Source organism: Delphinus delphis, chromosome 13, assembly GCF_949987515.2.
Source record: "Delphinus delphis chromosome 13, mDelDel1.2, whole genome shotgun sequence".
Classification (NCBI taxonomy): Eukaryota; Metazoa; Chordata; class Mammalia; order Artiodactyla; family Delphinidae; genus Delphinus; species Delphinus delphis.
Window position 1 is genome coordinate 37,174,560 of NC_082695.1, and position 9,883 is coordinate 37,184,442.

The following is a 9,883-nucleotide window of genomic DNA, read 5'->3' on the forward strand; positions in this document are numbered from 1 at the left end:
CCGATTTATCTTTTTAGCCACTACTAATACTTTCTCATCAGTTTTTTAAGAATTGGTATTTAAAGCAAAGTATATTCTGTTTCTTCTTCCATTGGGGAAAAAAAGTGTTGAGTTATGACTCTTGAGCAGAGTTAAATCAATTCTTTATGAAATTCAGAACATTATTGAACTCATTCTGTGTGGTTAATTTTCCATGTCAGGTGAGTGAGTTACATTATTTTTACAGGTTTTTTTTTTTTTAATTATATCAGCAACTACAGTTTTAATGTATTATACAGAGAAACCTAAGTGATTTAAGTGAAGCTATTCACAGAAGAATCTGTGTGAAGGGTATAAAATAGAATAACTACTTTTGATCATAAAGGATTCAGTTTTCTAAAAATGAAAAATATGTGAGCCTTATTTCTATGTGTGTTTTATACTTCTATTATAGGTTTAATGAAAATAAGATACTAAATTATGAATGGCCAATCAAAAGCATTTGTTATTTTCAATAAGGTAATAATATTAATTGCCGTTTACTGTTATATTATCAAAATTATTAACTTTGTTTTTCCCTAATGATTTCAGAAAATTAACATTTAATCAACAAACACATCATTTAGTAAGCATTTATTAAATATTTTTATACAGTACGGTAATAGTTTCTCAACTTAAGAATGTTTTCCTAGTTTGCTGTTTGCCTTTTAAGTTTGCATGTAACTTTTTTGACATTTAAGTTGTACATTTGTATGTTATCAAATCTTTTTTATGCCTAAACAGTTCTTTGCATCCCAAGATTAAATATTCATCTCATCTGTTACATTTTATGCTTTTGTGTTTTACATCACTCTTTAATTCGTTTGGAAGTTATTTGGGTATAAAATGTGACTTATAAGTCTAGCATGATTGTTTCCCATACAGTTAATTTTCCCAGCACCAATTATTGGTTAATCCATGCCCACTGTATTGGTTTTGTCCAGTTAACTAGCCATTCTGACGTCACTACTTTCAATGACTAATCACTTGATAATGCATTTTAATAGTTAAGCAAGTTGCCTTTGCGATTCCTTTTTTTTTCTTCATCTTGGTATTCTGGCAAGTTCTTGATGAAGTTTAGACTTTATTTTTCATACTCCAAAAAAGTTCAGGTGAGATTTTGGTTAGGATTACATTATGTTTATAAGTTAACTTGTAAGAAATAACATCTTTCCAATCAGTCTTCCCATCCTGTCTATTCAAATGTTTATTCATCCCTTGATTTATTCTTTTAATCAAGATTTAAATCTCCTAGTAAAGTCCTCTGAGACTTTTCTCCGTGGAGTTGGAAGATGAATCATCCTTTGTCTGATTATACTGCTCTAAAGATCTACCCCAATGCTCAGTGCTCTTGGAATCCAGGTCCCCACTTGGATACAAAACAAACAAGCATATGCAGAGATGAGGAGGAGAGTGTGTGCCTGAACAGCATTTATTTCCCTAAAATCAGCTCCTCCCCTGCCTTTCTTCCATTTTCTTTCTTTCTTTACTTTTTTTTTTTTTTTAAGACATCAAGTTGGGTTTCCTTCAACAGCAGAGTCCCGATTAATTAACAAATTGTCGATACAGAAAGGAATATTTCTGATTAAAATAAGCAATGTATGCCCGGTGTCTTCCATTTGTCCTTCCACAGCCATACTCTGCTAGAAGGCTGGCCTGTACTCACCAGTGGGTTCCCTTGCTCTGGATTCCTCTTGGGCTGAGCCAACGAGGAGCTCTAGCAGAAGACCGGAGGACCTGAAAGAGAGGTCAAGGTATTTATTCCCCTGCTTCACTCCCTGTGAGGTTGGGCTGGCTATGTCCTCCAACTGAAGGGACCTCCTCTCCTTTGGGGGACCTCCCATCCCCTATCTTTTCTGCCTTAGGGGTGCTTCTGTTAATGTTGGTTGCTGCATTAATTCTTGTGGTTCCCTTATCCTGCCCCCCCCCCCCGTTTGTAAATATCCTTGATTTATCTTAATTCGAGTGTGCCATTTGTTTCCAGCTGGGACCCTGACTGATGCTCATCATGCCACCACTAGATGTATCAGTAGAAAATTGGAAACTCTTATGTTATATGTCAAAGTGAGAGTTATTGCAAAACAGTAACATTTTTGGAACAGTAGCAATATACAATATTCTGTTAAATGTTAAGTTACCATAAGACCTTATTAAATGGAGAGAACACACCAAACGTTGAGCATATTCAAAACTCTTAATTTCTAAATTGGAACTTTCTAAGAATTTTTCAATTAAATTTCTGTTTTTCAAAAATTGGTAGCCATATATGTTAAAACTCCATTGAACAGACTAGTGTTAGATGTAACACTCCAAGAATGAATGAATCATTCAATTCATGGGTAGAATGAAAAATGAATAGGAATGAGGGGGTGGGAGTGCTGACCTAAGAAAAAGAGGAAATGGAAGAAAAAGGAGGTACCCAGAAAATTAGTAAAACAATAAAAGCCAAGTTAAATGGTGTGAGAACCCCACAGTAGCAGGAAAGGCCGACAGACCTTCAAGAAACAAGATGTCTAAGATGCTTGATCAGCTCTCCTCTGTTACCACAAACTTTCCTTCAGCTCTGCTACACACCCTGGGTGGGTGGCATTTGGGGAAGTAAAGGGATTAGGGGAATGTCCAGAGGGTTGACAAGGTACAAAAAAGGGGAGGGGTGGATTTCACATGTAAGAGTTTAAATGTTGTGACAAAATAAAAGTCCGCCAAGCGCTTCAGAGACCCTGGGAGGGACAGACACTAGGTTTCCCACATACACAGGGGAGCAGTTCAGTACACCTTCAGTCACATCTTAAAGGTCAAGTTAGCATGAGGAAGCTGGAGGACTTCGAGAATCCGAAGTAAAAAATTGCCCCCAGCCCAAGTGGTAATAGGGACAAGAGAAATAAAAAGAAACAACTTTGCAGTTGGCCAGAAGGAGTGACAGTGATCCTAATAGAAAAACTGAATTATTTAAAGTGGTGTGTCCCTTAAATGTTATGAGAGTCCTTTTATTCACTTACAATTGCTATTTATAATCCCTGTTTTCAAGGACAGCCTCAGCCTTGGTCTCCTAAAACATTGAGAGAATATACTGTGGAATTAGCAAACTACATGTATGCTTTTACGTCTCCCGATCCCAAACTCTTTCTTTCTTTTTTTTTTTATAAAGTTGTTTGTTTTCCCCCCCCCCATAAATTTATTTATTTATTTATTTTTGACTGTGTTGGGTCTTTGTTTCTGCACGCAGGCTTTCTTTAGCTGCATCGAGCGGGGGCTACTCTTCATTGTGGTGTGTGGGCTTCTCATTGCAGTGGCTTCTCTTGTTGCGTAGCAAGGGCTCTAGGCACGCAGGCTTCAGTAGTTGTGGCACGTGGGCTCAGTAGCTGTGGCTCTCGGGCTCTGTAGCTGTGGCTCTCGGGCTCTAGAGCTCAGGCTCAGTAGTTGTGGTGCACTGGCTTAGTTGCTCTGCGGCATGTGGGATCTTCCCGGACCAGGGCTCAAACCCGTGTTCCCTGCATTGGCAGGCGGATTCTTAACCACTGTGCCACCAGGGAAGCCCCACAAACTCTTTCAAAGGATCAAAGATCTTGGGTTGTTGGTTTGTCTGTTTTCGTAATCCTTACCACTGCTAGAAAATTAGAAAGATGACATCAATCCAGAAATTTTGAGAAACTCCTGGAACCAAAAGAAACCCAGTCCAAAATAAATACAAGAGAAAATTCTTGGAGAGTTTTAAGTGCAATTTCAGAGAATTCAAACTCAAAATTAACAAATAAAAGGAGGAGGGAGCCCCAGCGCAACATTTTTTTGTTTGTTTTATTGAGGTATAATTGCATAAAATAAAATTCACCATTTTAAGTGTACAATTAGATGAGTCTTGACAAACTTGTACAGTCGTGAAACCGCTGCCAGAATCATGATGTAGAACTTTTTCATCTTTCCAAAAAGTTCCCTCATGCCCCCTTACAGTCAGTCCTCTCCATTCACTCCTGACCTGTGGCAACCACTGAGGGCCTTCTGCCACTCCAGTTCTACATTTCTAGGTTTTCACATAAATGGAATCACACAGTATGTAGTCACTTGTGTCTGGCATCTTTCGCTTAGCATATGCTTTTGAGATTCATCTTTTTATGGCTTAGAAATTTCCCCTTGTATGAATATACTGCAATTTGATTGTCCATTTACCAAGTGATGGATGTTTGGGGCTATCATGAATAAGGCTGCTATATTAAAAAAGAGTCTTTTCATAAACTTATTTCAAATTCATATATCTTCTCTGGTGGAGGGTCTGTTTTGCCCATCTTTTGATACCAAGTTGTTTGTTTATTACTGAGTTGTAATTCTTTCAATATTCTGGATACAAGGACTTTACCAGATACATGTTTTACAAATATTTTTCTCCCATTCTGCACCTTGCATTTTCATGTCCTTAATGGTGTCTGTTGAAGAGAAAACATTTTCAATCTTGATGAAGTGCAATTTATCATTTTTTTTCCTTTTATGATTTACGCTCTTTGTATCTTAAGAAAATTTGCCTTACCCAAGTTCACAAAGATTTTCTCCATTGTGTTCTACAGAAGTTTTATAATTTTAGCTCTTATGTTTATGTCTGGATTCCAAGATGACTTTGTATATGATATAAGGTAAAGGCCAAGGGTAGTGTTTTGTTTGTTTTTCCATACAAATATCCATTTGTTCTAGCACTATTTGTTGCAAAGACTTCTACCCATTGAATTTCCTTGGCATCTTTTTCAAATCAGTTTACTGTATATGTGTGGGTCTATTTCAGGACTCTTGTTTCATTGATCTACATGTATCATTATGCCAATATCACATTGTCTTAATTAATGTGGCTTTTATAATAGTTAAGTCTTAAAATCAAGTAGTTTAAATTGTTTGGCTTTGTTCTTCTTTTCAAGATTATTTTGGCTATTCTGGTTCTTTAAATTTCCATAGGGATTTTAGAATCAAGTCCTTAATAGCTACAAAAAATCCTGCTGGGATTCTGATTAGACTGCATCAAATCAGTAGTTCAGTTTGGGAAGAACTGATATCTTAACAATATTGAATTTTCCAATCCAAGATTATGAACTTTCTGTACATTTAGGTCTTAAGTTTTCAGTGTATAGATCTTGCTTTTTTGTTGTTGTTGTCGTTGTTAAATTTGTGTCTAAGTATTCCAGACTTTTAATACAAAGAGGCATTGTTTTCTAATTTTAATTTCCCATTTTTAGTTATATTGAATGTAATTGATTTTATATTTTTAATAATTAATTAATTTGGCTTCACTGGGTCTTAGTTGCGGCACACGGGATCTTTGTTGTGACATTCAGGCTATTTTAGTTGCGGCATGCAGGCTCTTAGTTGTGGCATATGGGAGCTAGTTCACCGACCAGGGATTGAACCAGGGCCCCCTGCATTGGGAGCATGGAGTTTTAACCGCTGGACCACCAGGGAAATCCCTAATTGATTTTAAATTGACTTTGAATCCTAAAACTTGCTAAACTCGTTAATTCTAGAAGCTTTTTTTGGTAAATTCTACAAAGTTGATTTTCTTTTTTAAAGTTTTATTGGTGTATAGTTGATTTACAATGTTGTGTTAGTTTCTGGTATACAGCAAAGTGATTCAGTTATACACATATATATATATATTCTTTTTCATATTCTTTTTCGTTATAGGTTATTACAAGATATTGAATAGAGTTCCCTGTACTCTACAGTAGGACTTTATTGCTTATCTGTTTTATATATAGTAGTTTGTATCTGCTAATCCCAAACCCCTAATTTATCCCTCCCCCCCACCCCCACTTTCCCCTTTGGTAACCGTAAGTTTGTTCTCTATGTCTGTGAGTCAAAGTTGATTTTCTACAAAAACCATCAATCATGTCATCCAAGAATAAAGAGGCTTACTTTATTCTTTCCAATATGCCTTTTGTTTCTTTTTCTTGCCATATTACACTAACTAGGACTTTCAGAACTATATTGAATAGAAGTGGTGAAAGCAGATATCCTTGCCTTGTTTCTTTTTTTTTTTTTTTGCGGTACGTGGGCCTCTCACTGCTGTGGCCTCTCCCGCCGCGGAGCACAGGCTCCGGACGCGCAGGCCCAGCGGCCATGGCTCACAGACCCAGCCGCTCCGCGGCATGTGGGATCCTCCCAGACTGGAGCACGAACCCATGTCCCCCGCATCGGCAGGCGGACTCCCAACCACTGCGCTTGTTTCTAATCTTATGGGGAAAGCATTAATTTTTTACTATAATGTCAGATGGTGGCAATAGTTTTTTCCAAATGTCCTTTATCAGGTTGAAGAAGTTTCTTCTTTTGCTACTTTGATAAGAGATTTTTTTTAAATCATGAATCATTGTTGAATTTTGTCAAATACTTCTTCAGTCTGTATGAAGATCATATAGTTTCTCTTTTTTAGTCTATTATTAAGAAGAATAATTACATTAATGATTTTTGAATGCTAAACTAACCTTGCATTACTGGGATAAATCTCACCCAGTCGTGATGTTTTGTCTTTTTTATATAGTGCTAATGTCAGATTTGCTATTTTTTAAAAAGATTTTTGTGAATATGTTCATGAGTGCTATTGTTCTGCAGTTTTGTTTTCTTATAATATCTTTGTTTTAGTATCAGGATAATACTAACCTCTTTATTTAAAAGCTGGGAAATGTTCTCTCATATTTTTTTGAGGCGTTTACATAGAATTGCTATTGTTTCATAAATGTTTGGTAAACAGTGAAGCTGAGATGGCCTGGAATTTACTTTGAGGGAAAAATTTTCACTTTGAATTAAATTATTAAGCTTTGTAATAGTTATAGGATTATTTATTTTTTTAACATTTATTGGAGTATAATTGCTTTACAATGGTGTGTTAGTTTCTGCTTTATAACAAAGTGAATCAGTTATACATATACATATGTTCCCGTATCTCTTCCCTCTTGCGTCTCCCTCCCTCCTACCCTCTATCTATTTCTTCTTGAATGAACTTTGGTGGTTTGTACATAATCTTCCCTTATTATTGTTTAGTGTTTGTAGGATCTGTAGTGCTGCCTCCACTTTTATTTGTAATCTTGGTAATTTGTGTCTTCTCTCCGTTGTTTTTCCTCATTAGTCTGGCTAGTGGTTTATCTATTTTAGTGATTTGTCTCAAAGAACTAGCTTTTGGTTTCATTGATTTGCTCTATATGCGTGTATTTATGTGTGTGTATGTGTGCATGTGTGCACGATCACCCATGTGCATGTGTGTTCTGTTTCACTGATTTCCTATCTTCACTTATTTCATCCTTTTGGGTTTTATTTGCTCTGTCATTTTGGAGTTTACTCTTCTTTTTCTAGCTTTTTTTAAGGTGGAAGTTCAGATCATTGATTTGAGACTTTCCTTCTTTTCTAATACATTTAATGTTATAAATTTCCGTTTAAATACTACTTTAACTGCATTCCACATATTTTGATATGTTCTTACCATATCAAAATATTTTCTAATTTCCCTTCTGAGTTCTTTTTTGACTCGTGGCTTATTTATATGTTTGCTATTTAATTGTTAATTATTTGGGGATTTTCCAGAAATCTCTTATCCTAGTTTATTTCTGTTTTGGCCAGAGAACATATTTTGTATAATTTCAATCCTCTCAAATGTATACCTGTATTAAAACTCTGTTTCATGGCCCAGAATATGTTCTACCTTGATGTATGTTCTGTTTGTACTTGAAAATAATATGCATCCTGCTTTTGTCAGCTAGAGTGTTCTAGAAATGTCAGTTTGGTCAAATTAATTGATAGTATTGCTCAGTCTTCTATATTTTTGTTGCTTTTCTGTTGGCTTTTCCTATCAATTACTGAAAGAGGAATGTTGAAATCCTCAACTATAATTGTAGATTTTTCTGTTTCTCCTTTTAATTCTATCTTTTTTGTTTCATGTGTAACTCTTATTAGGTGCATATACATTTATGATTATTGCGTCACAGGACAAATTGACTCCTTTATCATTATTAAATATTTCCCTTTATCCTTGGTAATATTCCTTTGCATAGATCCAGATTTCTTCTGATATCATTTTCCTTCTCCATGAAGTGCTTCCTTTAATATTTCTTCTTGCACAGGTCTGATAGTACTGCATTTTAAAAGTTTTTATTTGACTTCCTTTTTGACATGTTTTAGTTCAGTTAAGAATTCTAGGTTGACAGGGTTTTTTTTTTTTCCCTTTAGTACTTTATAGATGTCTCTTCACTGTCTTCTAACTTGCATTATTCCTGACAAAAAGTCTTCTGTTGTCCTCAATTTTATTTCTTTAAATGTAGAGTGTCTTTTTTTCCAGAATGTTTTAAAAATAGTCTTTTTTTTTTTAAAGATTTTTTTTTTTGATGACCATTTTTAAAGTCTTTATTGAATTTGTTACAGTATTGCTTCTGCTTTATGTTTTTGGTTTTCTGGCTGCGAGGCATGTGGGATCTTAGCTCCCTGACCAAGGATTGAACCTGCGCCCCCTGCATTGGAAGGCGAAGTTTCAACCACTGGACCGCCAGGGAAGTCCCTAAAAATAGTCTTTTATTCCTGGTTTTCAGCAATTTATTTATGATGTACCTTCACATGACTTTCTTAAAGGTTATTCTACTTAGAGTTTAAGATGCTTGATTCAGTGGATTATAGTTTTCATCAAAGTTGGGAATTTGGGGCCATTATTTTTCAATTTGTTTTCTGTATTCACTTCTGGACCTCTACGTGTCTATTGGGCCATTTACTATTGTCTCACAGGTCAGTGATGCTCTCTTCTATTCTTTTTCTGTTTAATCCTTCTTTTTGCTTCATTATGGATACTTTCTTTTACTCTGTCTTCATATTCACTAATCTTTTCTTTTGAAGTGTCTTTTCTGCTTATAATCCCATACAGTGTATTTTTTTAATCTTAGAAATTGTAGCTTTCATTTTTTTCTTTTTTGTATCTTTCATACCTCTCCTCTTTATGCTTGTAGTTTCCATCTTGAAGGTCCTTGTCTGAATTTTAGGACTGTTGGGTCTGTTTCTATTTATTGACCTTTATCTTGTTCATGGGCTATATATTCCCGCTTTTATATATGCCTAGTAAATTTGATTGGATGCTGGACACTATAAATTGTAATTTTTGGTTGCTAGAATTTGGAGGGGGGCATTCCTTTAAATAATGTTGAATTTTGATTCATGTACACTTTCTACCCTGGCTCATGGGGACAGGAACTATTTTAAGCCCTGTGGAAACTCCAGGTATTATTTTGTCTAGTCTTAACTTGGAATCAGTTGAATCCTTCCAAGTTTTGCATTCAAGTTCTGTTAGATCCAAAACAATCTTTAGTCTTAGGAGACTTTTTCTGCCAGTAAGGCAATACCCCGTTGAGGGTTCTACCTGATGCCCCATGTATTACTAAATCTTCTCACTCTGGCTGGCAGGAATAGGTACCATTCCCTACCTTGTGCAACCTCCAATAATTTTTTTGCCTATTCCTTTCTGGTGACTTTCCTCAAATTTGAATAATTTCCTCTAATTCATGTGCATATCCACACTCAGCCAAAGATTAGAAGAGATTCTTCTGTTTTCTGCCTCTAAAATTACAGCCACATTGGCCTCCTCAAACACTAATATTAGTCTTCTCAAGTCAGTAACGCTGCTAGGCTCAGTTTGGGACCCCCCTTTCCAGTAGCCTCCAGCCTCCAGACAGTAAGCTGGTGCAACTGTAGGGTGCTTTGTTTTTCTTCTCTCCAAGATCACAGTTCTGCTCTCCTGTGGTCCAGTGTCTGAAGTCCTTTCTTCCAAATATTTTAACTGGTTTTCTAGCTGTGTAAGATGGGAGTATAAATCCTGTCCCTTTTACTTTATTTTTCCTAGAAGTAATGGGGCTATTAATTATAG